Source organism: Leptonychotes weddellii, chromosome 3, assembly GCF_054177405.1.
Source record: "Leptonychotes weddellii isolate Sample4059 chromosome 3, ASM5417740v2, whole genome shotgun sequence".
Taxonomy (NCBI): Eukaryota; Metazoa; Chordata; class Mammalia; order Carnivora; family Phocidae; genus Leptonychotes; species Leptonychotes weddellii.
Window position 1 is genome coordinate 54,446,915 of NC_138371.1, and position 10,448 is coordinate 54,457,362.

General features: G+C 39.6%; 1 long non-coding RNA gene across 8 annotated transcripts in view; it reads left to right on the forward strand.

The window, feature by feature from the left end:
* LOC145720524 (uncharacterized) overlaps positions 1-10,448 on the forward strand; it is a 91,931-nt gene that overhangs the window by 53,822 nt on the left and 27,661 nt on the right. For 7 of the 8 annotated variants that reach the window (XR_014143552.1, XR_014143554.1, XR_014143553.1 and 4 more), the window contains exon 4: positions 8,674-8,784. This is a non-coding gene — a long non-coding RNA (uncharacterized LOC145720524). The remainder of the gene's footprint in view (positions 1-8,673; positions 8,785-10,448) is intronic. The other variant, XR_014143555.1, reaches the window with a different exon arrangement.

The window sequence follows — 10,448 nt, forward strand, 5'->3', positions numbered from 1 at the left end:
TCCAATTTTCCCAACACCATTTGTTGAAGAGACTGTCTTTTTTCCATTGGGCATTCTTTCCTGCTTTGTCGAAGATTAGTTGACCATAGAGTTGAGAGTCCTTTCTGGGTTCTCTATTCTGTTCCATTGATCTATGTGTATGTTTTTGTGTCACATCATTACTGTCTCGATTACAGTTTTGTAATACTGTAGCTTGAAGCCTGGAAATGTGATGCTTCCAGCTTTGGTTTTCTCTTTCAACATTCCTTGGCTATTTGGGATCTTTTCTGGTTCCATACAAATTTTAGGATTGTTTGTTCCAGCTCTATGAAAAATGCTGGTGGTATTTTGATAGGGATTGCACTGAATGTGTAGATTGCTTTGGGCAATATAGACATTTTAACAGTATTTGTTCTTCCAATCCATGAGCATGGAACGTTTTTCCATTTTTTATGTCCTCTTCAATTTCTTTCATAAGCGTTCTATAGTTTTCTGAGTACAGATCCTTTGCCTCTTTGGTTAGGTTTATTCCTAGGTATCTTCTGGGTTTTTGTGCAATTGTAAATGGGATTGATTCCTTGATTTCTCTTTCTTCTGTCTCATTGTTAGTGTATAGAAATGCAACTGACTTCTCTGCATTAATTTTATATCCTGTCACTTTGCTGAATTCCTGTATCAGTTCTAGCAATTTGGGGGTAGAGTCTTTTGGGTTTTCTATGTACAGTATCATGTCTTCTGCGAAGAGTGAGAGTTTGACTCCTTTGCTGACTTGGATGCCTTCCAGTTTTGGTAATTTATATGTTTCTAGGAATGTATCCATTTTGAAGAGTTTGTTTCTAAGAATGTATCCATTTTGAAGAGTTTGCTTTTTACTCGAAAGTTTGCCTATGAACCCTATGGGCAAATATTTCCTTAGGGAGTAATAATAACAATAATAATATGAAGAAGGAGAAGGAGAAAAGAAGAAGAAAAAGAAGAGCAGAAGAAGAAGGAGGAGGAGAAGGAGTTGCAGCTGTCATTGACTGCATGCTTACAATGTGCCAGGCACTCTACACTATACCTGTTCCATTGCATTTCATTCTCACAACCACTCTAAGAGGTAGGCACTATTATTATTCCCATTTTACACGTGGAGAAACTATAGCACAGAGGAAGTTAATACATTTTCCCCTCAAATCACATAGCTAATAACTATCAGGTCCAAGATTGAAATATGCGTGTTTTTTGAGCCTGAACTCTTAATCGTGATGTTATCCCCTTTCGTATCTAGACACTCCATGCCAAGCCACTGGCTGATCTTATATTCCAGCAGCCCAACTCCGTGTTATATTCCTTGAAGTGCTTTTCTGGTACATTTTATTTTTTATTTTTATTTTTTGAAGATTTTATTTATTTGTGTGAGAGAGCAAGCACAAGCAGGGGTAGCAGCAGAGGCAGAGGGAGAAGCAGGCTCCCCGCTGAGCAGGGAGCCCAACGTGGGGCTCAATCCCAGGACCCCAGGATCATGACCTTAGCTGAAGGCAGACGCTTAACCGACTGAGCCACCCAGGCATCCCTCTGGTACATTTTAAAGGCCTCTCTTCCCGCCTATCCGTCGTTTGCCCCCTTTGTCTTACTTAAAGCAGGTTTTCACTGTGAGCAGAAGAGCTGGAATGCCTCCTTATTACCCCAGGACCGCTCTCCAAGTTCACCTATAAACCTCCCATGCTGTTTGCTATTAACCATTGTTCATAGATGGCACTCAGAGAACTCAGTAATATTAATTGAAGATTCAAATTTCATATAATGGGGTGGACACAAGTCACTGTGGGTGACTAGCCCACCTTTAACATTTGAGGGGTATGGAGCAACAATGCTAATGGAAGTCCACACACTATTTATCTAAATATTTAGAATTATAAATCAAGCTAGTAAGCTATTGAACAAAGTATATACTCTGTCTTTATAGCGCCTTAGGAGGTCAGTTTTTAATATTAGAATTATTGAATTTCTCCAAGTTTCTCATCGTAGAGCAGGGAGAATTGGCCCCTAATCAAAGGGCTGCCCGTTTTCTTCCCACCCCCCAGCTCTCTCCTTACACAATGATTGTGGACTACCCCCACAGTCCACACATCAAGCTTGAGCCCTCTTCCCAGCAAAGGGGACCCAGAGGCACTCCTTGGCTCTAGGGGTATACCCACTAGAGCTGTGGCCGACCCCAGGAAGGCAGCCCAAAGAAGGAGACCTGTCCCAGCCTTGGATGTGAGTTCAGGGCTGTTGGGCAGGTAATTCCAGGACTCAGGCACCAAGAAGGCCCTGAGTCTGGAGGGGAGCCTAAGCACAACCCTGCATAGCACAGGGCTCAGGGTCAAGTTGCCTCTTGCACCGATCTAGTTAGTACTGATGGTAGGAGCTTCTGAATGTGCTCTTCCTAGGGCCCAGCTCTGACCCTTTGAACATTAATTTTGAATGATTCCAGTATCTGACAAAGAGATTAAGCAAGGTGAGGTAGCAATCTAATATTTATAAAAATTGCCATCATTATGAGCTAAAATTCACCTTTCCAGACACTAATGTCAAGACCAATGTGAAAGTTCATGCAGTTTAATCCAATTTGGCTAATTGCTTATAATAAGCATTATGGCATTCCAAAAAGAACTTTGTTTTAAATAAATAGACGGCTCTTCAATGCTTTCTTACATACAATCTGATTTATTTAGTGCTGCGTCCTTCCAAAGCTCCTCTCTTGAATATGTAAATTATTTGAATAATTTTCTTTATTTTAGTTCACTTGAGTGTAAAAGCAGATGATCTGCTAAGATTAAAGGTTTGATACTTAAATTTTCTATACCTCAGCAGCAGAGCAACTGAATAAAGCCTGTAAGTACCTTGACACAGACAAGGAGTGCCCATGGTTGGGGGTCCGGAGCACGGAAACACCTGAGGCTGCGGTGGCTCCTGTGTGGGGAGATCTCAATGAAGCAACCAGACTCAGCTCACACTGCTCTCTGGCATGGAAGTTCTCCAGCTTTTTTATGCATCAGACTCACCTGGAGGGTTTGTCAAAAATGCAGCAGAGTGCTGGGCCCCACCTTGAGAGCTTCTGATTCAGTAGGTGTCTGGTGGGGCCTCTGAGTCTGCAGGTCTAACAGGTTTCCAGGGGAGTGCTGATACCGCTTGTCTGGGGACCCCACTTTGAGAACCACTGCTCTAGGATTTTTTACAGATAGTCATGTACTGTATTCACAGCATGACTTCAATCACTGCTTCTCCTCCCACCTACTTAGTTACATAACTGATAGGCCATCCTCCTACCGAGTAACTAAATAGGAAATTAAAATCAACTAGGTAAGCAGTTTGCACACCAAAGAAGAAAACGTTACAATCACATACAGTTTTTCAAGTTAATGGCCAATTTTAAAGGTCTGAATGATATAACATCTTTCTTCTTATCCTTTTCTGCTATAAACAAAACTCTGGACATTCTGCTCAGCCCTGTGTTCCTCCTAGACAGCAGCACCTCCAGGAGATGGTTTATGGGAATGCATGTCCAAAAGTACTGACTTTCATAATTAGCCTAAATAACCGGAACACCTCTAACTTTCTTCCAGATTTGTTCCTTGTGATGTTATCTAAACCCTCGCTGTTGCTATTTTCAGCACATTATAACCTCTAACAAAAACAGTTACTTCTCTGTGTAAAAGATCAGCACCTATGTGATTGGCTGTGAGCAGAAAGCTACATGTTTTAAGCACAGACCCCTGCTATTTAAGCAAAGCACCCTGAACAAACTAAGAGAAGCTGAAAGCTGCCACCTGTTTAATTTCTAAAGGATTGTTAAGGTTTGGAACCACTCTATCACTCAAACCATGTATATTTTTTCTCGCTCCAGTCTAAGTCTGTGTTTCTTCTTTGTAGCCCTTTGCCTTCTCGACCACATCTGCCAGTGAGCAGCCTGAGTTTCTTGGGCAGTTTGGTTGGGGTGTCTCTGCAGGACAGGGAGGCATAGTGTCACGTCAATCCTAAATATACACTTAAAAGTAAATTTAAGGGGGCACCTGGGTGGCTCAGTGGGTTGGGCGTCTGCCTTTGGCTCAGGTCATGATCGCAGGGTCCTGGGTTCGAGTTCTGCATCAGGCTCCCTGCTCAGCCGGGAGTCTGCTGCTCCCTCTTCCGCTCCCCCTGCTTGTGATCTTTCTCTCTCTCTCTCAAATAAATAAATAAAATCTTTAAAAAAATAAAAAATAAATAAATTTAAGACATCTTCTCCAGCTATTCAGTTTTTGTACATCATCCACAACTATAACTTTACTAAAATGTTTAAATTTTTCAGTAAGTACCTTTCTGCCCTCTTCAAGGGGAGGAAATCCCAAAAGGATAAATTTTAAAGGTAAAACAAATTTTCTGATAGTGGCTCATGGTCTCTATCATATTGTACGTTTTGCAATATTTCTCAAGCTTTCTGGTTTGCTTGCTGGTTTCCACAACACATTGCTGGCCTCCTCGATCATATCCCACACATTTGTTCTCCTTCTACTTATTGGTCATGCTGAGGCACATGTCCTCACTGATTCAGCTTGCACTGATGGCCACCCCCTGTTTACGACCAAAGCCACAGTGATCATGTAACACCTGATATGTCTTCCTTAAAACACACATAAAGGTTGGAGTCCCTCAGGGCACAAGTCTGATGAAAGGACCAGAGTCCTCATTCATTTTGCTGATTTTTTAGAGGATTTTTGTTTAGCAATATTTCACTTGCACAGCTTTTCATACAGACTTTTCAAGCTAAATTATTTTTATTTTAAACAAAAATCTATTTTTTCCAATGCAGCATGTTTAAGTTAGCATCACTTACTTTGTGAATGAAAATATTTCTGTATGATTTACTAACTAAAATTCATACCATATTTTGTGCTTTTTCTGTTAGATGCTTTTAATTGTAAAGAATAGAGAACTCTGGGGATGCCTGGGTGGCTCAGTCAGTTAAGTGTCTGCCTTCGGGTCAGGTCATGATCCCAGGACCCTGGTATCAAGTCCCACATTGGGCTCCTTGCTCATCTGGGAGCCTGCTTCTCCCTCTGCCTGTTGTTCCCCCTGCTTGTGCTCTCTCTCTCTGACAAATAAAAAAATAAAATCTTAAAAAAATATATCTTAGGCAAAAAAAAAAAAAAAAAAAGAATAGAGAACTCTGGTTGTCTCAGATTAAGGAAGTCTATTTTAAGTCTTCTTGCCCAAATAAGGAAACAGGGATCTCAGAAACACAGCTAGGACACATGGAGACCCAGAAAAATCAAGTTCCAAAACCTCACAGAAGAACAAGGTATCAGTCAGCCCTGGTGGGGACTGGACATGCAGGCCATTCAGGATACAGGTGGCTCCTGGATCCGTGTAATTGTACAGCCCTCTCCTTGGCTGGCTACATAATTTGCAGGTGCAAACTGAAAATGTGGAGTCTTTAGATCAAAAAGCAGGTAAAAACTGCCATTATGGGTCCTAAGGTATAAAGCTTTTCCTTTCTTTTGCCGTCTCTCTCTCAACTTGTCATGATTTTTTAAATTTTTTATTTAACAAGCATGGAGTCTGCTTGTCCCTCTCCCTCTGCTCCTCCCTGCCCCTCTTAAATAAATAAATAAATAAATAAATAAATAAATAAATAAATAAATAAATAAATAAAATCTTTTTAAAAACCCCACACATTGCATTGTTTGTGCTTTCAAAACAGTTCTGGTTCTGACGCAAAGTGTGGCCCTTTGGGGGTGTGAGTGCCCTGCTTACTCAGCCTTAAACATATAGCCCTACCTTGTACTTGCTCTGAGCCTCTGCACTCTTGGGCATCACAGATCCATAGGATTCTGTGCTCCTGGGACGCTGTGAACATTATATATAAATGGGGCTGTAAGGAGTGGCAGACATGCTTATTGTGGCTATGTCAAAGATAAAATTAATGAAAATTTCAAGACCGAGACAGCAGAACATTAAATCAAGTACTGGGCTGTGTTCATGGTCACATGTCCATGAAACTGGCTCTGGTCCCCTCACTAGCAGGAAACATGGTGACTCTTGTTCGCCGTGTGGCCCAGCTGTGTTTGCTCCTACTGCTCTTGTTGCTGCCACCTACTATCTGGTCCTCTATTTGGGTTTTCACCTTGTCCTAACTTCAACTTATTCATGGGCTTTCATGGCCCCTTCTCTGAATTTCTTCTATTTTCTTCTCCTGATGCCAACTGACCCATTCTCTCCACACTGCCACCTAAACTACTGCAAGAGAGAGGCTCAGATAGTCCTTTTCTGGGTTTCATGCCAGCCCACCCCTTGGATGGGGCAGAGGGGCTGGGGTGGGAGGTGGGAGCGGGGAGAGGAAGAGGAGAGAAATGAAGGCACATGAGTTGAATTCAGGAACTTGAAATTATTTCCTTTGCCCTCAGATAATGTCTTTTCAATCTCTAAGTGAATGAGTACAGAAAGTAACTGAAATGACAATGGGTAATTGAAAGGAGAAATACAGTTTTATAGACACATTACAGCTAAAAATCAAATGGTTGCTCAAAGATTTATTAAAGAGATTTAAGTGTGAATATTTTCTAGTTTCATGCTACATATCATACCATGAGTTCTTTTGTGGATAAAAACCATTATACAGATTTTGCCTATATGATTAATTTTACTAAAGAAATAATACTATCTACATGTTAATATTTCTGCTGGATTCAATTAATAATTTTCAGAAAGAGTTTTTTTTCTTTCCACTGACTTCGTAGGAGGGAAAAATTTCTGTCTTTGGAAATGTATGGGGCAAAACCACAAAAGGGCAATTAAACATTGGTTTTGCTTTATAATTCATTTATTTTTATTTGTGGTATGTAGTAATGGATAACATCACCCAAGGCAATCCATGCATGATTATGAAATGCTGTTTTCTTTGTGAATTCATTTTTTAATAAAAATGCCATGTCTGACTATGGCAGAAGTCCATGGTAATTCTTTCTTGGGACCATGCTTGGGAATGTTGGTTGATCATCAGGTCCTTGCATGACTGTTTCTATCCAATTAACAGTTATGAAAATAAACCAAATGCTATGGAATTTCTTTACCATAATGTTGATTTTATCTGCCTTCTCCCCCCACCCATTTTTAAAAAATAAATGCAGTCTGTTGATGTAGAAATAGAAAATGGAACATATCAGAATGGGAGTACCAACTTATGTATTTACTTAATTAAAATTAAATTACATTAAACTAATTAAACTTAAATGCATAAAACTAAAGAAGTGAATTAAAATGGGGGAAAACCAAAAAATATTTATTGACACTATTTCAAAGTTTCCTAAGAATAATAAAGCATTCCATGGACCAAACAGTACCAACGTTTATTCATTTTTTGAGAATAGAATACATTTGAAGGGAGTTATGGTGTCTCTGGTATGGGGTCACCTGACAGTGTTTGGTAGACACTGAAAGAAAATTCACTGATGAGAAGTTGGCAGAGTAAAAAGTAGTAAATGATCTGTGTGGAGGTTCAGGGGGAAGAGTGTTCCCCCTGAAGTATGTGCCAGTATAGGGGGGAGGAACGCTTCACTAGATACTGTGCTCCAAAACAGGTGCCAGACTGCTGGTAATAAGAAGCTACTCTGGAACTGGTCCACGTGGGGATCAAGAAATATTTGTAAACACCTACCATTCCTTGAAGTCATCTGTAAGGCTGCCTTGCATAGCAATCATTTGTGTCAGGTCTATTTTCAGATTCATTCAACTGTCAGACTATTTTTTCTCATAACTGTTACTTAAGTCCTATTGTTGAATATCATAAAGTATCATATAAACAGCTACTCTATTATAAATTGAGACAAAGATTCTGGGGAACTTAAAGTCTAGAGTAGGAAGGAGACTTATTTTACCGTTTGCCCCTTGACACACTTTGACTTTTATCTTACATGCACTTTTATTTTTATTTTTATTTTTTTAAAGATTTTATTTATTTACTTGACAGAAACACAGCGAGAGAGGGAACACAAGCAGGGAGAGTGGGAGAGGGAGAAGCAGGCCCCCTGCTGAGCAGGGAGCCTGATGGGGCCTCGATCCCAGGACCCTGGGATCATGACCCGAGCCAAGGCAGACGCTTAAGGACTGAGCCACCCAGGCACCCCACACTTTTATTTTTGAATTTTAAAAAAGGAAGGCTGTGGTTGGAGGACACTGCAGTGTACCTTCTGTAGATGATAGAAATGTAGTAATTTTTTGTACAATTAAATATTACTGTGAAATATATGTACAGTTTATTAAATCTACCCTGTTGCTATAGAAATGGATGTAATATAAATGCTCAGATACATACTAGATTTACATATTGAACAATGCAGTGATATTGTAGACTTAAGCACAGATCACAGAAATTTCAATATTTTTAATGTAACGGTTATGCAAATCTGTATTTGCCAAAGGAATTGTATGGAAAATGATTAGGCTGTGCTTGCTTTTTTGGGGAAAAAAAAGGGCACAGGGAGTTTTCTAAAAAATCATTTCCAACTGAATAAAGTTGACATTTGGATAGGAGCTTTTTCATGAAATGTAGTTGCAATGACCATCTTCATTATAATGCACTAGCACCCTCTAGTTCATACAAAGGGGAGAAAAGATATTCTTAGAGCTTTTGTCATTTATATTTTCTTTTTGAAAAGAATAAGAGAACTTACCTATTTTTTTTTCCTTTTGAAGAACAGATTGCTTTTATTGAAGAAATAGATGTGGTTAAGGAATTTTTACACCTGAACATGAACAAGGAAGTACGTTCAAAGTTCACTGCAGCACTGTCATACTGTCATACAGGTAAAAATTTAAAATCCGCAACACAATACTTCATGTTACTTATGAATCCAGTGGTATGTAATAAAAGTAGGCAAAATATGGATTGGTGACACTCCAAATTCAAGAGAGTAGTTGCCTCCGAGGAGGTTGGGATTTGAGCATGAAAAGGGAAAAACAGGGAACTTTAACTTTGTTTGTAATAATAATTTATTATTTTTTAAATTTTATTTTATTTTATTATATTAGTCACCATACAGTACATCATTAGTTTTTGATGTAGTGTTCTATGATTCATTGTTTTCATATAACACCCAGTGCTCCATGCAATATGTGCCCTCCTTAATACGCATCACCGGGCTAACCCATCCCCCCCAAAACCCTCAGTTTGTTTCTCAGAGTCCATAGTCTCTCATGGTTCATCTCTCCCTCTGATTTCCCCCCTTCATGTTTCCTTTCCTTCTCCTAATGTCCTCCATGCTATTCCTTATGTTCCACAAATAAGTGAAAGCATATCATAATTGACTTTCTCTACTTGACTTATTTCACTTAGCATAATCTCCTCCAGTCCCATCCATGTTGATGTAAAAGTTGGGTATTCATCCTTTCTGATGGCTGAGTAATATTCCACTGTATATATGGACCCATCTTCTTTATCCATTTGTCTGTTGAAGGGCATCTTGGTTCTTTCCACAGTTTGGTTATTGCGGACATTGCTGCTATGAACATTGGGGTGCATATGGCCCTTCTTTTCACTACATCTGTGTCTTTGGGGTAAATCCCCAGAAGTGCAATTGCTGAGTCATAGGGTAGCTCTATTTTTAATTTTTTGAGGCACCTCCACACTGTTTTCCAAAGTGGCTGTGCCAACTTGCATTCCCACCAACAGTGTAAGAGGTTTCCCCTTTCTCCACAACCTCTCCAACATTTGTTGTTTCTTGCCTTGTCAATTTTTGCCATTCTACCTGGTTAAGGTGGTATCTCAATGTGGTTTTGATTTTAATATCCCTGATGGCTAATGATGATGAACATTTTTTCATGTGTCTGTATGTCTTCTTTTGAGAAGTGTCTGTTCATGTCTTCTGCCCATTTTTTAACTTGATTATTTGTTTTTTGGGTGTTGAGTTTGAGAAGTTCTTTATAGATCTTGGATATCAGCCCTTTGTCTGTAGTGTCATTTGCAAATATGTTCTCCCATTCTGTGGGTTGCCTCTTTGTTTTGCTGACTGTTTCCTTTGCTGTGCAGACTCATTCTATGAGGCCAGCATTACCTTAATCCCCAAACCAGGCAAAGACCCCATCAAAAAGGAGAATTTCAGACCGATATCCCTGATGAATATGGATTCCAAAATTCTCAACAAAATCCTAGCTAATATTAGGATCCAACAATAATACATTAAAAGGATCATCCACCACGACCAAGTGGGATTTATCCCTGGGATGCAAGGGTGGTTCAACATTTGCAAATCAATCAATGTGATAGAACACATTAATAAGAGGAGAGAGAAGAACCATATGATCCTCTCAATTGATGCAGAAAAAGGATTTGACAAAATACGGCATCCTTTCCTGATTAAAACTCTTCAGAGTATAGGGATAGAGGGAACATTCCTCAATTTCATAAAATCCATCTATGAAAAACCCACAGCGAATATCATCCTCAATGGGGAAAAGCTGAGAGCCTTTCC